This window comes from Ochlerotatus camptorhynchus, unplaced genomic scaffold, assembly GCF_037179485.1.
Source record: "Ochlerotatus camptorhynchus isolate MF236.1 unplaced genomic scaffold, CSIRO-AGI_Acam_v1.1 ptg000379l, whole genome shotgun sequence".
Taxonomy (NCBI): domain Eukaryota; kingdom Metazoa; phylum Arthropoda; class Insecta; order Diptera; family Culicidae; genus Ochlerotatus; species Ochlerotatus camptorhynchus.
In genome coordinates, this window is record NW_027040867.1 from 516,587 (window position 1) to 538,099 (window position 21,513).

Consider the following 21,513-nt stretch of genomic DNA (forward strand, 5'->3'; position numbering starts at 1 on the left):
CTTGGAAAAGATCAACTCCAAATGTTTGAGCAGTGGGCGGGAGTATACAGTTTCTGCATTATTCAAATATGGCACTTTTGGAAGTTGGAACTGATGTGCATAATTTATATCTTGCCCAAAACTTTTGAAAATAGGTATGTTTGACTTATCTTTACTTGATACAGCATGGGTTTGTCATTAGTCCAGCATGAGTTATAAATATGCAAAGTATGCTACCGAAATTTGGATCAGTTCACATTGCATTTAAACCCAATTCATTTAAGAAATGAATCAAGTCCTTCTTCTTACTGCTAATTTTGTGTTCCTTTCGTCTTTGTAAGCTATTCAACAGTTATTGATTGAGTGCTTTGCAAGCCGTCTCTTTCGTGTGGCAACCGTCCAAACCGCGAATCAAACCCATGAACCCAGTAGCGAACGACTAATCAAACATTTGACGCTCGATATTAAATCAGACAATTATGATAACGACACGCAAGGCCATTACAATACACCCAACATTAGCTACACTTTCTCAGTGAGTAACATGATTCGTAAAAAAATCGTGCTAGCTCCGATTCCGTTTGTTGTTCTACATCAGCGGTTTTCAACCAGTTTTGGTCCAGGCCCTCCTTTTCAAAAATTGCTCACCTTCGTTCCCCCTTCCACACAGAAGTTAAATAGTTAAATACAAAACAAATTAGACTAACACACGTTTCAATACATATTTACATGCACTGTCGTAAAAATACTGCAGTCCATTGAATCGTAATGAAGTTTACGAATTTTTAAATGTTTATACGCTTACGATGCGCTATTTGACAATCCCTATTTTTGTAAATCAAAAGTAAAAGTCAATGAGAAACATCTCCGAATATTCAGTTAGCTGCAATTTCCAAACCTACGACTGGATGCCTTCCTTCGAATAACACCTGAAGTGCGGTAAAAATCGGTAGAACTGTTTCAAACACATCGTTGGTACTTGAGCGGTCGGCGATGATCTCTTTTTGCCAGTGGTGGTGGGGTGGGGGGACACCCCTCACCATCCCTCTCCAAAGGGGGAGTTTGGTAAAGGGGGGTGATAAAACCGATTTGTACCTTCCGTAAAAAGTTGTCCTAGCTCGCTATCTACTTTCTATATGCAATGTTCACACTGCCGTAATCTAAACGGAACTATCAATTCTATACTTTCATCTCCTCCTCATCTATCGTATAAAAATTACCACTTCAGTCTGTTATTCGAAATAGCATCTTCAACTATTCAGTTACTGTTTAAATCTATGGAGCTGTGGTTGATAATCTTCGACGTCTCTTTCGTTTTCATTTAAAACATCCAGAAAATCCAAATCCGCCCAAAAAATGTGATACGTATGGTAACAGCACTCGCTAAACTTATTCCACACTATTACCAGTTATTTAGTTACACAGTTATGGGCACAGTGACAATGTCAACTCAAATACCCACAGAAAAAAAAAATCTGAATTTTAACTATCGCGTAAAATCTCTTTTCGTTTAATTGTGAGCTATACATGGCATAAACAACGAAATCGTTTACAAGCTTGCATACAATACTGCTAATTTATGCGATATTGCGCTTAAATTTATTCGAAATATCGCGTAAAATTATGCCAAATCTAGCGTTAATTTTATGTGCGCTATACCTCGCAGAAATTTACATGAATTTTTTGAACGGTGCATGAAGAACTCTTAAAAATATACACAGCAAAAAAATAATTTTGATATCACATCAAAGTGGATGCACTACAATCATGTCGAAAATTTCATGTAATTTTTATGACCACATAAATAAACAAATGCAGTAAAAGCAGCGTAATGTCAGTTCATGCATTGTATTAAAGATAATTTTGTCCTTTTTAGCAAGTAATATTACACCATATTTTCGACATGATTGTAGTGCATCCACTTTGACGTGATATCAAAATTATTTTTTTGCTGTGTAGTGATAATAAGAAGTGGAGTGGTTGTTTATCATAATTTTCTAGAATATCATCTAAAATTAAATTCTGACGATCTTTGCCTATGGAATGGTCGTTGATCCGTTGTCGCAAGAAATTGAAAATTTAGTCAACATTGATATCACATATTTAGCTTAACACAGCAAAAAATAAGGAATATTACATGACATGTACACCAAAACCATTTAAAAATTACATCGCTTTAAACTTTGTTTAAATTAAATTTTACATTAATAAAACATGATAAAACTCATAAAATTACACGTTTATTCGAAGCGGTGGAAGTGTACACAGCAAAAAAATAATTTTAATATCACATCAAAGTGGATGCACTACAATCATGTCGAAAGTTTCATGTAATTTTTATGACCACATAAATAAACAAATGCAGTAAAAGCAGCGTAATGTCAGTTCATGCATTGTATTAATGATAATTTTGTCCTTTTTAGCAAGTAATACACCATATTACACCATATTTTCGACATGGTTGTAGTGCATCCACTTTGACGTGATATCAAAATTATTTTTTTGCTGTGTAGGGTATGCACTGTGCCGTGAAGGCGGGTTATTCCACGTGGGTGATAATTCCGTGTACTTGACAATCTTGACGATTTTATGCAAATTCGTTTAAAAAGCCAAATGCGTGTAATTCTAAATGTCCTGTAGAATTACAAAATGAGCCCATCTTAAGCCATCCATGTTAAATTTAAGTGCCGTTTAATTTTACATTCATTTAATTTCAAGTCGTGTAAATTTAAAAACTAATTTAATTTTACATGAATATGCATGCTCTTTTTATGTGCATGGAAATTCGTGTAAAATTACAAAATAATTTTAACTGTGAAATGCATTGAAGGCCTTCAACAGATATACATAGTACACTATTGTACCATATAGGTAACTCTAAGACCAGAAGGTTCTGAAGAAACGTGCTCAACTTTTGGCTCAGCTCTGGTACTCTCTTCGGTCCCAAGCTAATAGATGTACCTCTAGAAACAGCAAAATCCACGAACAACATAGTTTAGTACTAGAATTTCGACAAGAATGGGCTACGCTTATAGATATACTTGGGACCAATACGCTAGTCCAGTAGTGCGCCAATTTGAAATCGTTAGTTTCTACCGGTTGATTGTACTAACGTTGTACTCTTTTAAGCTATTACCGCAAATTGTATATTTTGCAGTACTAGCAGCATATAATTAGTACGCTCTTACTCGCTGCAAAACCATTCAGTCTTTGTTCATCATCGATGACAATTGCAATAGCGTTGAAAACATCGAAAGTATCCTAGCTCAATTCTCATTTGTTTCGATTCATTCGATGGCAATCACATAGGGGAAATGTCGGCTTCAACAATACCTTAACCTATTATCGTCAGGGGGTAAAGAAAGTCCTAGAGCACTCGAATTTGGCCAACAGATGCTCTGAAACACAGAGTAACCACATGCCAAAATTGAGCTCTCAATGACGTTGTTTATCCCCCTGACGATTATGGAATAAGGTATTGCCGAAGCCGTCATTTACCCTATTTTCGTTTTACAAATCGTATGTTCAAGCTTTTGGTTTTGTTATTGTTCATAAACTGATTATGTATATGCAATAAGATTAACTTTAAAATTACATTTTATTTACAGTAAATCATTTCCGCATTCGCCCTATTCAGATAACACTTCTGAAATTTGTTTGATAGAACCACCAGCACCAAATTTTTGGGGTACACTGGAAATGTACTGGACTTGTCAAGTTGCCCCCGGGTTGATTACTAAGGACCAAGTTCAAGAAAACGACTCAAGCTAAGATGGGGGGAAGATATTGATTTGTTGTTTTGAGATGCGCACGTAGATATTGAAGAAGAGAGATACTTTTAAAGATTTTCTACAAAAGTGTGGAGCAAGATGATATTAGATGGATTTAAAAGCAAAACATGGCAGAAGTCTTTCCGTAGATTGATTCGCAAAGCGTGAGTAGTTTAGTGCAACTATATTCCTCTTGAAGCAACATAATATATTCGTAATCGCAGAAAGGGATACTTATGGGCTGAATTCAATAAACTGTCAATAATTTGGTAAACATTTCTTACTAAAAACTTTAACATGTTATATTTTCTCAAGCACTATTCCCCACCAGTTGAAAACCACTGTTCTTCATGCTAAAGGTTACTCCAGAATCAAGCAGCTCATGCGTCACGGCAGCAGCAGAATTCACCATGAAGCATAAACATTCCCAACAAGAAGAATGCTCGAATAAAGGTAGGTATGTAGGTATAATTACTCTTCGCCGAACTTATTAATTCTCTCCGCCTGTCGAAGATTTGACTGGCAGATGAGGGGATTTGTGGCAACAGCACCAGCCAGACAGGGTTGGCATGCACAATTTTTCGCACAAGTTGAGCAATTTGATAGGAACAATTTATTGATAAATTTGCACTCACTTGACGATTTTTTTTTGTTGAGAAACCGACAGAAACGTGTGAGGTTCGCAGGTTCCGTTTATGCTAAAAACTGAATTAATTTTTGCGTCGCTCGTTTCGGACTTTCAATTGGTGTAAATTCAAAATTGAACTAGCTACTCTGTGCGTGTCTACAGTGAACTCTGATCCTAATCTATCATTTCCATTTAGAGAAAACTGAAAAGTTATAAGCAAAAGAGCAATTTGTTTAACAAAAATCAGCATGGCAACCCTGCAGCCAGTACCTGCATATCAGCTCCAGCAGCCACCGCGGCCAGAGAAGCAGAAGTAGAAGTAATGCACAAAGGAAATTGAATGTGATCGATAGCGAAAAAGTGTGGACCACAATAAAAGGAGAGTGCGGGTTGAAGTTGCTCGAACGGTACGAGTACGACATTGTTTGTATCAGTCTAAATAAATTTGTTTGAAATTTGTTCAATGCCGACATCAATTTCTTAATTTATCTTATCATCAATTTTGAGTTTATGGATTTGAGCATTATATGTAGGTTTATAAAAAGTTGTTTTTTTTATTCTCTATATTCGTTTAAAAAACGTCAACTTTTAAGGATGTGCATCAACATTTCTGAAATCTTGGCAGCTGGTTTATCAAATATTCAAAATTCATCGGTACATATTGTTTATGGCTTATAGTTATGGGAAAATATAAATAATAAAATTTCACCAATGCCCAAGATCACGCTTGACTTTGGTAGACAAAAATCAACAAGCAAACAACTGCGGTTGATTTGGCAAGCTTGTCAGCTGATATCGCAGCTCGGAATATCAAGCTAACAAAATTCACCAGTTGCAAATCTCAGCAAACTGTGGTGAGATAGAGTTTCACGATTTTTGCTTTACACCCGAACGCAACCGAAACTTCGATAACGACTGGCAGCAGTTACTTCGTGTCTGCTATCGGTGAACAGTAACAAGAGATATCAAACTATACTTTCTCTTTCTAAGAAAACGATGTGCAACGGAATCATTTGTGAGCCAAGGTTGCAAAGACTCATTTCAGCTAAAATAATGTTTTTCGGAATAATAAAACCAAAATATGGTATGATGGCATGTTTTACTTGTAACTTACAAGAAGAGGTTACAAAGTATGCGTTGGAAACATAAAACTTGTACATTTTGCTTTCTATGAGTCACAATCAGCGATTTGCTGATCGCTGAGTGAGTGAGTGAGTGAGTGAGTGAGTTTGTGAAAAATCGCTGATTGTGACTCTCATGAAGTGAAATAAACAGGTTTAATATGTCAAACACATTCTTTGCAACCTCTTCTTGTATCCTACCAATTCAAAATTTGATCATGGCATCTAATTATTTCATAATTTAGAAAAACATTGTTTTGGCTGAAATGAGTCTTTGCAACCTTGCTCTCAGCTTGTTTTTTGTGCGTTGTGAATAGACTCACAGTATCAAAGGAGCTTGTAAAACTAAACATTTCAATTAGAGTCGGATCCTTGCGATAAATGCAAGAATGACAACTGTGAAAAAATCTAATACTGCATCATTTCTCAATAGTGATGGAGTAATACGACATGCACTAAACTAAGGACACGAGATATACTACAATAGATTAAATTACTGGTCGCAGTAGTGTTAGATCCCGAACAGAGGAAAAAAAGATTGAATTTTAAAGTTTATGACCAGTGAGGAACTATTACACATTCCGTGTCGAGCGATCTTACGAGTCGAAGACAGGTTCCCGATCTCTGTCAAATTTCTCGATTTTTATACCATTGTACCAGTAGCGTGAGTTTATTATAGCTACTAGCTAGTGGCAGGCAGTGAGTGTTTAGGTGACGTAGCGTCAATTTCAGAAGCTCGCCACCGTTGTAAATCCAACGTGTGGGGGTCCAGTTTTAACCATAACGATCAACATCATTACCGTCACCATCAATAACTGAAGAATTAGCAACACAACCAGATAGGTTAAATGCAACGACCGATAAGTAGGGATCTATAGACAATAAGTTGTATATTCCCTTGCCTTTTTATTGTTATGGAATATTACCTCGTGGCGCGTGGCTCTGTTTCTCTCCAGTGTTAGGGGAGTGACGGCTTCAGTGAGTAACATACAACTAGTAGGGATTTCGATCTCATTTCCATACTTCTAAGCACAGCTCGCACTTAATCACTCTTTTTCGAACAGATTTAAACAAAAAATGAAATCTTTCTACCAAAGATGACTTCTGAATTTAATAAACAAATACCATAAACAAAGAACAATCCAAGTCGTCAAACTTTTCCACAAATAGTTTGGATGATAACCCAAACACGTCGTTAAGGAAAATAACCATACCAAATTTATTAGGGTATGCAAACGTTTGATAAATTGTTACAATTTGTTGATCTATTGTTAAAATTCTAACACTGCCTTGTGATTACAATTCCGTTATACTGGTTTCAATTCCGTCCAAATGCATTGAAACGTCGTCGGTCATACGGAAGAAGGTAGGAAAAAAGGATTCGCTAGGAGCGATTCTTTTGATTATGAGAAAAATGGGTGTACATATTTCATACTTAGTGCTTTTACAGCCTATATAAAAATAACTATACAATTTCAATAAAAATACAATACATTCTATTGTTGACAATTAACCTCATTGAATTTTTTTTCCTCTGTACGGGACCTAACACTACTGCGACCAGTAATTTGATCTATTGTAGTATATACCGTGTCCTTAGTTTAGTGCATGTTGCATTACTCCATCACTATTGAGAAATGATGAAGTAAGTTGTCATTCTCGCATTTATCGCAAAGATTCGACTTTAATTGAAAGGTCCCGCTCTTTATACCCTTCGGAGTGTTGGAACACCCTCCAAAGGCGCGCCCCTTTGTCAGTCAACATTGGACTCCTTAGCAGCAAAATTAAGGAATGACACCGATAATGACCATGCATCAGAACCCTAGTCTAAACCACTTAAAACTAGGGAACAACGAATAGAAAATTAGGAATCACATAGATGTAGACTTACTTACTAATTTTTTCCTTGTTTCAAGATAATCCTCGGTGGACAAAGCCGAGTCTTGTCACTATCAACAAGGACTAAGATGTGTTCCTCGGATTACAAAAAAACCCTGTTCCTCTAGTTTTGAAGTAGTCAGGACAAGAAATCGGTGGTAGATCTTACATCCCGTAACGTACCACGAAAAGGTGATCTACCCACGTTACGGGGCTCATTGAAATTGAATTGCTTACTCTATATTCCTAAATCTATTCATGCAATAAGGTAAACGTGAACTCCTTGATAAATTTAATAGATGATCATACCGAACTTGAACAATTCTAGATTAAAATCTTCTGTATTGCGCTGAACTAAGAAGATTATACGAAGAACGTATAAATTACGCCAGATAATGTGAGTAGAGGCGCTAAAATACCTCAAAATATGGACTACAAATACCTAACCTAATATTCTGGAACCTTTACCATATACCTGAACTATCTAGAAAAATAAAAGCATTGGTCGCGATAAAATTCTGCCTTTTTGTAAGGATTCACCAAAATTGTAAGTTGTAAGAAATATGATCAGAGAAATAATAATAATTAGAATAAATACATGCTACTTGAAGCATTTCACCACAAATACGTGTAGCTGTCGGGAGTTGGTGATTTTCGCCCCACAACAATCAACTTAAATTGTCTTTCGGTCTTCGACAAAGTTGCGGACTATATAATTTCTATTCATAATTCTATTATAATCACCAACGCAATCTCTGTTATAAATAGTTGATTGTTTTCTACGGTTGATCGATTTTAAATTAAAAAATGAGAAGATACTGAGATGCAAATTTATGTGTTTCTTCAAATAGCTAGTTCCCTCCTAAAATAGTGTGTTCCAATTATGGCCTATGGAATTCCCGTAGGCCATAATTAGAACACACCATAAATGGAACGTATAGCCGTTACTGGTACACCTACCCTTTAAGAATTTAATCCCTTTGTATTTTAATCTTTTATTAATTAGTGTTTGTCTTTTCCCCTCGATTCGATTAGTCTGATCGTCGTCCACCGTTGGCAGGCGCTCGAACACCTGACTCGAACCCTTGTCACAATGCACATCGTTATAGTGCTGGTGACAAATCTCTGATGATACAACGATACCCCATTTTCTTGCTCCTCGCCTGATCCTTCACTCAACATATTTACTCCTTTTAACCTCGAGCAGGGGTTGAAACAGTTGACGATTTTTACTACACTCGCTTCGTTCACACAACACAAACGGTAGAATAACATTCGAACAAAAAGAAAATTATCAAATAACTATCATATGACATGTGTGATTTCGTTGTAATTCCTCAATTTGGTGTAAATTAAACCATTTCTGATCAGAAATGTTATTACAAGGACATCGTTGCCTGTTATTTTCAGAATTCACACAAGCACAATATCAGCAGCTCTTATTATGACAAAAACTAAAATACATACATTTGTGACGGTCTTCGGTGACAGTGTCGTATGACAGAGAATGTCATATGACATTTTAGTTTGGTACTGTACATTTGGCAAATGTCGGAGGCAAAAGCAGTCGATTAGCACAGAAATTGTGTCGACTACCGTGACCGCTTACAAGACTGACCTCGAGTAAACGGTGAGTAATCGATCCAGCCCTATTAGACGTACACACTACTAAAAAGTCATGTAAATTTCGGTTCTCTGAGACCGACACATGTAAGCGGCCCTTTTGACATAATAATCAGTTAAAAGAAACGAGAAAATCAATTCAATCAAATGTTCTCTTCGTCGACTTGCTTATGTTTCGGTTTGAGAGCACTTAATTTTACATGAATTGTTTGTTTACGTTCCATGATTTACGTCCAAAATGGATTACGTCTCGTGTAAAAGCAGTTATTTCTAAGTATGTAGTATTAAGTTATTCTTATCAGAAAAAAAACTTCTGAATCTTACTGGTGGTGTAATCAATTACTAATCATCCATGCGTATAAAACTTCTTATTACACAAACTACCAACTTGCAAGAAATATTTTTAACAAAGATAGACGGGTATACAATATTTGCAATACCTAATTATATATCTTCTAACTATACATTATCTGTAATGTAATATTGTATATTGAAACGACATTTAAACTACTTTTCGAACTGTTTTGTTACACTACAATCAATGAAATATCGGCTCTGCAAAGCTAACGCAATTGAGCCTTCTAAATACATGAACTGGAAAAAGGGAAAAAATGAACTATAAAAGTCAAATTTTAATAATAAGTGGTGTTCAGTACTTGGCCCTGATTAAGTCTGCAAGTAGTATACGAAATACGCGTATCTGTCATAAGATAAGCAATTATAACGGAATTAAAAGGAAATAAACCAACACACTCAAAGCTCTTCATAAAGGAATTCTGTTATGAGGTTCGACAAATTTAAAAGATTGAATAATAAGCTGCTGAAAATCTCGATAAGGAAGACAAAAAAAAAACGTATTTATTTAAGATTATTTCACAGATTTCGGAAAACAGTTCCACAGCTGTACAGCTGTTAAGGTTCGGTAAAATTTCACAAAAATCTGTGAAATAATCTTAGTGTGTACATTTAATCTTTTAAGTCAACAACGTCTTGAATATATTGCTGATTGCATCTGAAACTGGACTGTCACAAAAATGCAAAAAAGTGTGATAAAAGTGCACGTTTCCGTCAAATCGTTTTGATGTCTTCAGGGTTGCTTCCACTCACTTGCTATAAAAAATGGTTTTTCAGAATTCTGAGATCGTTAGATAATACAATGATATGTTGTACTTGTACGTAACTAGAAAAGGGTGTAAAGTATGTGTTTGACTCATAAAACTTGTCAATTTCACTTTCAGAGCGTCACAATCAGCGATCTTATGATTCGTGAGCGTTCACTCAGAGTGAGCGTTCACGAATCGTAAAATTGCTGATTGTGGCGCACTGAAAGCAATATTGACAGATTTTTTGTGTCAAACACATACTTCACGACCTCTTCTTGTAACTTACAAGTAGTAATTATCATTATAACATCTAATGATTTAATAATTCTGAAAAACGTTTTTTTATAACAAGTGAGTGGAAGTAACCCTGCTTTGGAGCACTTATTGCTAGCAGCATAAGAAATAAGTGCACCGTAGACACCAAGACGATTAGACGTAAACTCACAATTTTATAACACTTTTTAATAAGTGAAAACGCGCTGATTAGTCCAATTTGGTGTGAAATGCGCAATACTTATCCTCTAATACGTCACGTTTTTAAGGTACCGCCCCCTTTATGCATTGAAATTTTATTCACATTTTACTCATATACTACCAACCTGAGCAGGTGGCATTATTTTTGTGCAAGGATCATGTTGAAAATAACTCAAGAAACATTTGAAAACGCTATCTCGATGTTTAACACCTCATTTCGTTGATTTTTCTAATATTTAGGCGGTGACGTTGTAAAACAGTTGTGTAAGAAAATGTCAATTGTTAACCAAAATGGGGCGAAATGGTGAAAAATGGGACATCATATTAATTTGTTAGAGGGTTTAGTGTAACCCTATCCGAAAAAATAACCTTAGTGTAAAACAACAAAATTACAATAAATTTCATTGTAGATTTTCTAGTACAATAAAATGTATTGTCAAATTATTGCGATTTTTAGGAACATTTATACTTTCTCGACGAAATGTGGAAACTGTCAAAATCTTTTTCGGATTTTGAGCCAATTTCCGATGCTTATTTTTAATCACAGTAGCCATTTATTCATTTACAAAGCCCTCTCCCTTTGGAGAGGGATGGTGAGTGGTGTCCAGTGGTGTCCAGCGCTTCGACCAAAAGTCGAAGACTGAAAATGTTTATTAAGCATACCACGGCGCTAGAGGTTTTGGCCAAGCAATCGACCGCACTGCCCCACTGTGCATGGCTGATGGACAGCCCTAAGGAGGGGGATTTTTTCTTGATTGGCATATAAAAAAAAAAGATTCGCAAGTTAAACATTTGACATGATCCCCGTCAGCACTTGAAATTCTTGGATCCATCAGTGACCCTTCATTCCCCTATGACGAATATGGGAAAGCCAACACCTGCTGGGAGGTGGATGAACGAAATGACGTTTGCTAAAGTGAACGGAAGAAAACAAATCATGAAGAAAGACGGTAGAGTGTGGATGGCGGGTAAGAAAAGGTAAAATAAATAACCTAACATACATACCTAAATAAAGTCGAACGAATTTATTGCGAAAACCACTGCAAAAATGTGTATAACAGAACGGAAGCGAGATGGGCAGTTGAATGAACGAGCGAACGATGGATGCTGCGCGATGGTATGGAAAGATGCAACAAAAAATGGTAAAAGCTTCCACGGTGAGGAGGAAAAGCAAATCGAAAAAAAAAAAAAAAACTGTTCCAGCTGAAATGCAACCTCAACACTATCCACGCTTGCAGACACAGACAGAAATTGCACTATTGTTAGATTACATCCGTCACTCGGGGGTTCATTCACAAATCGACGTTTCCACTGCTAGATATATGAACCGATCGATGGTGCACTGATCAAAATGACCTTTTCTTCCGTGAAATAGAGATAGATCACACGACAGCAGCTTGTATCTGACCGGGTGTCAGATCTATCACTTGGGTATCTTCTCCCGGCGAGGGCACAATCGGCACTGGCTGACGTTCGAACACGTTGAGATATCACCGAAACTCAACTGTGGTTTGCATCTATACCGGCCGGATACTACTCCGTCGGCAACACGGTGAGTGTGTGTGGCTGTTTTTTTTGCACAAAATCAATTAAGATAAATTAAATAAAGTACTCGGTCGGTCAATACGAACTAATTGTTACTATTGTTATTGCTTAGGTCGCTTTTCTACTCCTGCACGACAACTCAGTCACTCACACACCGATCGCGAAAGCAATCGTGTCCAGCTCCGGCTCTGATGGTCAAGGTTTTGATTGGGAATTTATAGTTCTTTTCTGCTTTTGACTCGGCACAGGTTGGATGCAGACGAACTTTCTGCTGCGGTCAGCAGATGAAGCTCGGACGGATAAGTAGCCAACAGCTGATCGACAACTAGCACATGTACGTAGGTACCTATGCAGCTAATGTAGAAATTGTGAAACGTGGTTTTTACGTTCCATTCAAAATGCCAACGGGTGCAGTTCACGTGTTACGTTTTTCCACAGCACAATGGTCTAGGAAAGAAAATTGAGAGGAAATAAATATTTTGCCCCAGAAATTGCAACGCAGTTGAGTTGTTGCTTTTAATAAGGTCGTTACTTTTGGATGAAAATTGCCAATAGGGTGGTCCTTAAAATGATAAAATTTCATATTTATCTGTTTCATTTCAGATTATATCATGAAGGAACCTTCTACATCGTTATAGATTTCAGAATTAATAAAAAAAAACTTTGCTGAAAGAGCTATAGTGGTAATGCTTATAATTATTTTCTATAGTCACTGTGGCAAATAAACTTAAGAATTTTATAAGGCCCGACTTATAAACCACATACAAGAACTTCATAAGGGTGACTTATGCATGATTTTTGTCTAACATGTGGTAGCTCTTAAACGCCTTCAACCATTTCATTATACCAATCGTTGAAAGACGAGTGGTCAACGCACGGGCCTCGTAATTTCAATATCCATGGCTCGGTTTCAGTCTGCTCGGTTTTATAATCTACTAGCTAAGTGCGATTCAATATTAGCTTGAGTTTATGCGCCGATTAAAAAAAAAGCATAATATATTGTACGTAGCCCCCCCCCCCCCCTCTGGCTACCCCCTACGACTTCCACATGCCAAATTTGGTTCCATTTGCTTGATTAGTTCTCGAGTTATGCAGAAATTTATGTTTCATTTGTATGGGAGCCACCCTTTTCAGAGGGGGGAGGGGTCTCGAACCATCATAAGAACCTTTCCCTGCATACAAATTGTCACGCCGATCGGTTAAGTAGTTTCCGAGTCTATAAGGGTCAGACAGACAGACAGACAAAAATTCATTTTTATATACAAAGATAGATAGATTTATATAAAAATGAATTTCTGTCTGCTGTCTGACCCTTATAGACTCGGAAACTACTAAACCGATTGGCATAAAAATTTGTGTCCAGGGGTTTTTGGGGCCGGGAAACGTTCTTATGATGGTTCGAGACCCCTCCCCCTTCTGTAAGGTCTTCCATACAAATGAAACTGCATAACTATTCTATTAAATTTTTGTTCCTTAGTTGCAAGCGTAGTAACGCTCGCACGGGGTTCAGCTAGTGACATATACATTCATACCGATTTCTCGTGACTAAAATTCATGAGTGGTTCTTAAGAAATTGATACGTTCTTTTGCCTCAGTTTAGTTTTAAGGATATACTATAGGATAAAAAGGTTTAGAATTTGCGATCAAATAATGGAGAAAAAGTTAATATAATTATACCAATTTTTAGGGATCACATTAAGATACCCCTGATTCAAATAACCAGTTCTACAACTTTGTCGAACAATATGACAGTTTATTCAATATACACCCTAAAAATAGGTTTTAATAACTTAATGTTTTCTGCATTGATTTATTGTATATGATGTATGCTGGACTCTTTTAGAACGTACTTCGCTCTAATACGCTTTCATTTCACCATCAACATATGCATTGAAACAGTTAAACATCAGTGTGTATCTGCGTTCTTCCCTTAATTAAATAAAATTCTAAAATATAAAAAAAAAATAACTCGAAAACTAGTTCAAACTTAAATTGTTATTCATGGAACCAGACCCAAGTAACCAAAAGTTCTGATGAAAGGCTATTTGTGGCTTAAGCAGCTTGGTTGAAGGTGGTCTATAGAATTCTAAGCAGCCTCATTTTTAAGTCGTTATAAGAACTTGAAAGTTCCGGTACCATAATTGAAGAGCATTCTAAGCAGCTTCTGGCGGAACTTGAACGGAACTTTTAGAAAATAAATTAGGAAAGGTTTTTGTCCTCTACACCAATTCTATATTTAGTTCGCACTTTTATGAAAGTTATTTCTAACGGCAGGTCTTCATGAAAGTTATTTCTAAAGGCAGGTATGAACGTGTATTGATTTATCAGCATTAGCAGTAGAATTGGAGCTGTTTGAAGAATTAAGGTTCATTTTACTTTGATGCTTTTTAGAAAATTTCAAAAGCAGTTTTTTTCCGACGCATTATTTCAGATTGCAAAAAGCTCGCACTATTCGATTCCTTTTGATATTTTACACAAAATGACGCGAGCTTTTTGCAAAAATGCTTCAAAGTAAATTGAACCATAAACCCAGTCCTTCTGCGTGAGAACCCCAGCACGAACCGCTACGTCATCTGAGATATAATAAAGTGAGCTGTTGTCCCGCCTACTGTTGGAGTTTTCAGTGCCAGTTAACTGACTTTAATATGACACACAACATATTAAATGTTGTATGTTGAATGCGGAACTTTTGGTTACTTGGGAAGTGGTGAACAATCTAATCCACTGCCACAGAAAACCAATTTTTCAAGACTGCTGCAATACATCAAGCCAGTACATAGTAGTCCAGGAATGAGGAATCAGTAGAACATACATATTTTGACCCAGAAAACTTTACAAGCATAGAGATTTTCTCGTCCGGTTGTATTGGTGCGCCATGTGAAACTATATTAATGAAAATCCGGAAAAAAAACAAACCGCTGTCAAACTCATTTTGACCGATCGAATTACTTACATTTTAAGGTTAGCCCGAGGAAAATAATAAAAAACTTTACATGGCAATAGACTCCCGTTGGTGTGCGTGCGTTAAACGTCACTAATCTCTATAGTATCTTATGTGAAATTGTTGTTTATAATAATGCTTTTAATTTGATGAAAGTTGCAAAAAGGGTGGTCCTTCAAATGTCGAATAGAGTACATTTCCCTAACCTCGGTCTAATATGAAGCCCTTAATTACATTTGATAACGTATCCTATGTAATAATTGACCTGCAGTCGATATTTCACTGTCAACATGTAAGATTAGATATTCATATTATTTGGATATTGATTAGGCACGACAGAAAATTCTTTAATCACACAATTTTAACATGAAAACATTCCAGGTACGTGGATGTAATGTTGATCTGATGTACTAAAATTGGGTCTATAGATGGAAGCAACTTCATCCTATCGAAGATTAACCTCGATCTACAAAGGTTCGGCACTCCTTATAACTCAAACGTAAACACATTGTTGACGTCACATTCACTTCTCGCGTAAGAACTGATGAGGATGAAAGAGACAGTGTTTTATATCCGGTTGATCCAGATAACATAAATCACGAAGCTTTTAGAATACTAATTAAGCCAAATAGATCATCTCACGACCCCACATATAACGAACTGTCAAGTCAAGTAATAGCAAGCCGCACAATGCATTAGGTCCTAAGTAACATTGACAGATTTTCTCTTTGCATCCCCATGGTCATGTATAGACACTTCCAGCTATTTTCAACTCAAAGTTCTATAAATGAAGCTAAAGGGTGTCCCACATCAAATTGCATCACGGAAAAAAAACGCTGTAGAAAATTACCCATTAGGTATTTTCTCTTAAAAATATGGGTAGAAGTAGTTTAGAGTGTATTGTTTACACTGTATTTATATCGATGTCAATTTTTCGAAAGTTGTAAAAAATAGCGTCACCCGAACAGGGAATCAAAATAAACGATTCAGATAAAGATAATGGCATTCTCATTTTGGTTACACTCATGATTAGTACAAATCCGTAAATCATAATGGACAGTTCTGGAAACGATAATGCGATTATCATTTGTGTAACAGATCATGATCATATGAAATAGCGATAATCTCAGATCATCATCATCAGCGGTCGTCACTGAAATTTCCCCATTTAAGGCTAATCAAATATCCTATAGTATGTGAATTTTCGGAATGGGGATGATGTATAGAGATCGAGAATCGATGTTTGCCGCCATTATGAAATCCAAGATGGTGGCCATCGATTTAAGAAAAACTGTCGAAAATTGATGTCCGCCACCATTTGGAAATGCAAGATTACCCTGCAATGTGGGTATTTTCGGAACAGGGATGGCATGCAGATGTAGAAAATTAATGTCTGCCGCTATTTGGGAATCCAAGATGGCGGCTATTGATTTTAGAAACAACTTTTTCCCTACAATGTGGGCATTTTCGAAACCGGAATGACGTGTAGATGTCTAAAATTGGATTCCAAAATGGTGGTTAACGTCGATTTTCAACATCTGCACATTATTCCAGTTCCAGAAATACCCATATTGTAGGGTATTTGACGGTTTTTTTTTCCGAAACCTACGGCCTAGATGACGGATTTCAAAATGGCGACCTACATTGATTTTCGAAATATATGTGTCATCCCGGTTCTGAAAATATTCGTACCGTAGGGTATTTGACCTCTAGAACAACTTTTCCGAAGACAGCAAGTTCCTAGATTTTGAGATACATTACAAAGTGATTGTTATCATATCAGTAGATTATCGTTTTTGTTGCTGATCATGATGTGTAACACAAATGATAATCCATGATCTTACCGACACTGATCATGATTCCGTTAACTAGATTTTTTATCGTCGGTAAGCATCGGAAGATAGCATTTTGTTGATTTCCTGCACCCGAAAAGCAACGTCGCAAATTGATTTTGCGCAACCACCTGGAAAATCGTCAGCTCTCTCATCGGGACATCGGAAAACAACTCGAAATCGTGCAGTCAACGGTGAGCCGTGTGATTAAACGTTGCTACGAAACTCTGAGCATCAAACGGAAGGAGAAATGTGGTCAGGATGGATGTTCTATTAGTGATCAGGATCACAAGTGTGTCGTGAAAGCGTTTGAGCGGAATCCCAATGCTTCGGTCAGGGATGTCGCAAAAAAGTTGAATCTGTCCAAGTCTTTCGTTCAGATAGCCAAGGAACGGGAGGGACTGCATACGTACAAAGTGAAGAAGGCTCCAAATCGTGACGAACGGCAAAATACGGGCCCGGAAACTGAACACCCAGATGGATGATGAGAATAACGTAAAGGCGGACTTCTGGCAGCTGTTCTTCACAAGTTTGATGTTCCGGAGGAAGTAAGGAAGCAAAAACTTCCAAAGTTTGCCATGAAATACATGATTTGGCAAGCGATCTGCTCATGTGGCAAACGGAGTGCACCGTTTGTGACTATCGGACTGTAAACGGGGAGATCTACCTCACGGAGTGTCTACAGAAGCGTCTGCTTCCTCTGTTGAAGTAACACGAGGGCCCTACGATCTTCTGGCCGGATCTAGTTTCGTGCCAGTATTCAAATGGTGTCCTGGAGTGGTACGAAGACAACTGGGTCACTTTCGTACCCAAGGAAACCCCCCCCCCCCCCAACGCACCGGAAATAAGGCCCATCAAAAAATACTGGGCTACTATGAAGCAGGCACTACGGAAGTATCCCAAGGAGGTCAAATCTGAGGAAGATATGAAGAAAAACTGGGTTTCCGTTTAGAAGAAGCTGCAGCCAGATGTTGCACAGAACCTAATGAGCATCAAGCCTTTATATGACTGGTTTTAATTGTATAGCAGTTTACTCAATATAATTCTATGAATTTACAGCGGCCCCGGTGGTGTAGTGGTACGCGTGATAACCTCTCACCCCAGCAGGCCTGGGTTCAATCCCAGTCGGTACCGCCGGGATCTTCTGAGGCATAACATTTCTGATCACGCCTTCCTTTTGAAGAGAAGTAAGCCCGTTGGTCCCTGGTCCATGAGTTGATGGGTCGATGTGGGCGCTGCTTCCCTGGTGTCGGTAGCATTGGTGCTCAGCACAGAAAACAAGATCGACGGAAAACAAACCAAATGAAAAAATATTCTATGAATTTGTGTTCTTTGGGGAGTTAAGCGTAAGGAGCGAGCGTACGGTTATGGTATTGAATTTGAATGAAATAAATATACCAAAAGCTTACTAATGGGTTATATATTATTGCCTGCACCAAGCATGAGAAAAATCGTTTCATTTTGCACTACTCACTCACATGCATACAACATCAGAAACGAACAGCAGCTTGTGCGAGCCGCACTGATTTCGTCCGTATTCGCTATGCTTCTTTTTTCTTCGATGAACACAGAATTGAGCAAAACAGCAGCTGAGCGTAACATGAATGATTCTGAGTGTAGTAGTGTGGATCATTCCTCTCTTATTATTTTTTCTATGGTTGCGTTCTGCTGAGTGAGCTGAATGAGAATTTTGCAGAAAGAATCACTTTTTATTTTCTAGCTTTAAACATACATTAACACATTTAAATTGCTATTTATATGAAGAAAAAGGTTATACTGTAATACATAAATATAAGCGTCAAGCAACTACCGTAAAACTGCTGTGGCCAATCAAATGATTTAAATCATTGAGCCAAAAACTATCTGACTCGGCTATTTAAATCGTTAGCATTCGGATTTTACGCATTCAATGAATTTCAATATGGTTCTCTCTCGGTAGAGAAAATTATTCGGCTGCCTTTCAGTTTATTCTTCTTTCCTTCTACTGCTGTCAGCTCTGAGTCGACCTGCACTTGGTTGGAATAATTTACACTCGTTCGGCAATCTGTTTGTAGAGGATGGTGGCTATTTTGATTCTGTGATGCTCGCGTGAGGGAATGAATTTTCCTATGCTTGGTCTGAACGTTTGAAAGGGATCGGTCAACTAGGTAATTTTCTACAGCTTTTTTGTGGAACACCCTTTATTATCTAGCATCTAATATGGCAAACACGGCAAGAAACAGTTTTGTAGCCAAGTGATTAACGAAAAAGAAAGTCAACGAAGAGAAACGATCAATGTTACCTAGGACCTAATACATTTTTCGGCTTGATAGTTTTCCGAAGGGCCTACATGAGGCCAACATGAGGGTAAATGAATCTGACTCATATTTGAATCCCGTTCACTAACATTCGCAAAAAAGTAGGTCACTCATGTAATGAGTAAATTTTAACTCAACTTGCATGAGTAAATGGCACTCATATATGAGTAAACTCAAATATGAGTGAAATTTACAAATATTTGATAAAAATTTACTCATTCTACGAGTAACCTACGCTTTTGCGAGTTTGAGTGAATGGTACTCTAATATGAGTTGCTCTCATTTGCTGTGAAGTTTGTTTTGACAGAAGGATTGACTGCACAATTTTTCAAAAAAACCCAAATTTGAGTAGGATCATCATACATATCCGTCAAAAGTACGGCTATCCTAAATTGAGCAAACAAAGTTGTAACTGACAAGATTACAAATGAACAAAATCGCTCGGATCCAGGTCGATGTTTTCTATTCGTCATCTTGTTAGTCTAAACTTTGTTTACTCAATTTGGGGTACCTTACTTTTGACAAATATGAGTAGATCCTTCTCATATTTGGGTTGTTTAGAAATAGTGTGTGTACCGTGTCGACCCCTCGGGTATGTTTCACCAAATTCGACATTTGCTTATGGGGTTTTCCTATAGGAGTGAACAGTTGCAGATTCGTCATCAACGCAAATGGTTTCACCAATACCAAACCAAAGTTATAAAATAAAGTTCGTAAGCCATAATTAGGAACACATCTAAACATTACGTCCCCAATATTCGACCCAAAGCGCAAAAAGCTTTAAATCTTCTAAATTCACAATAAGAGTGCAGAGTGTGATATTGATTTATTATGCTAGCATTTCACAAAAAAAGTAAGTCCTTTTCATTCATGAAATTTTCAGGTTTTTTGATGACCACCCAAGTGTAGATTTTCGATAGTGCAATAATACGATAAGATCATGACGCCTAGATATCGTAAATTTAGAAAATTTCACTAAAATTTTTCTTTGAAAAACAGAAATAAATGTTATAAATTTGTCCCAAAAATAGGCTATTCATTTACGGATAACAATTTCACAGCAGATGTGGTATAAGATTTTCATTACTATTTTGTATTATTGCTGAATGAATGAGTTATTTGCTTGATAGGCTGAAGTGAGAGACTAGGCTAAAATTACATCCCGTAACCCTATATATTCATTTCTATTCCTGATTATATTATGATTCAGTCTTCCACAACGTTGTAGATAACGTAATTTTAAGAAATCTTTCTGAAAAAAACTGTAGTGATAAAGCTTATGATAATTTTTCTACAGCAGTTTTTATATGAATTAAAAATCCCTTAAATAGAGGATATGACGGCTTCGGCATGACAGACTATTTTCGGCAAACCAAATTGAAACACTATTTTCACTAGATTTTTTTACAAAAACACTTCGCTGAATGCATGCAAACGATTCTTTATGCTTTCAGCTTCAATTTGACTATATTTTTACCACTGAGAAAAAGCAATCTAGCAGGGTTTTCTTGAAATTAAACACACGCACTACAAATTGTAGCTGATTTCGAGTTGCCGATAATAGAACAGCAGATTTACATGCAGTTAAAATGGAACGGTTGCCGAAGAAAAACTGGTTGCCGACAATACTCGCTCTCACTAGAGAAGATTGGAGCTTTGTAAAAGCGTTTCAAAACAGTTTTTGACAATTCTTTCGACTGAAATTGTTAGAGCAGCTGGCAGCAAAAGATTGTAAACAAACCAATACTGCATATGTGTGCGTTCCATAGAGAAAAAGGCTATAAAAAGAAGGTCGCTGCTTAGGTTGCCAAGAATACGTAAATTCCCCTATAATTGTTTTTTTTTTTTTATAGAATCTCTCTTTTTATTTAAATTTTTGCATGAAAGTTGTATTCTACAGGTTGATTCGGAATGACTGTCACTTTTAAAATTGATCATAACTATTGAACGTAGCGGCGCTGGTGGTGTAGTGGTAAGCGAAACGTATGAATTGCAGGAATTTTTGATATCAGTATATTCTAGATATACTACATATATATCCTTCAACTGAGCATACTTTCATTCCTTTGCCTTAATTACCAGCTACATTTGTCACGAAAATTAACCATACCTGTTTCAGCACTTTTCGAGCTCTGGCGATGCCTCTAAGCTCTGATATTGAACGAATTTTCCAAGCCTGGGTCTTTTGTACCTCTATAATGATGCGAAAAATAAATGCTTCATACTTTCGATGAGATTTCAGAATCTAAAAGATAACCCACGATTATAATATTTATGACATGTTCCATTTTCACGTCCTAGGCTGCTTGAAATCGCAAACGA

The 21,513-nt window shown here is 36.9% G+C and overlaps 2 protein-coding genes across 9 annotated transcripts in view; one reads left to right on the forward strand and one right to left on the reverse strand.

The window, feature by feature from the left end:
• The window catches only part of LOC135710353 (uncharacterized), a 444,976-nt gene that overhangs the window by 197,749 nt on the left and 225,714 nt on the right, over positions 1–21,513 (forward strand). The gene's annotated exons all lie outside the window — the stretch shown is intronic.
• Positions 1–21,513, reverse strand: part of LOC135710376 (protein rolling stone-like) — a 184,054-nt gene that overhangs the window by 146,342 nt on the left and 16,199 nt on the right. For 3 of the 8 annotated variants that reach the window (XM_065232939.1, XM_065232936.1, XM_065232935.1), the window contains exon 1: positions 11,582–12,093. The exons of 4 other annotated variants lie outside the window; for them this stretch is intronic. The gene's annotated coding sequence lies outside the window, so the exon portion shown is untranslated. Of the gene's footprint in view, positions 1–11,581; positions 12,094–21,513 lie in introns of those variants that run through there. One more of the 8 variants, XM_065232942.1, reaches the window with a different exon arrangement.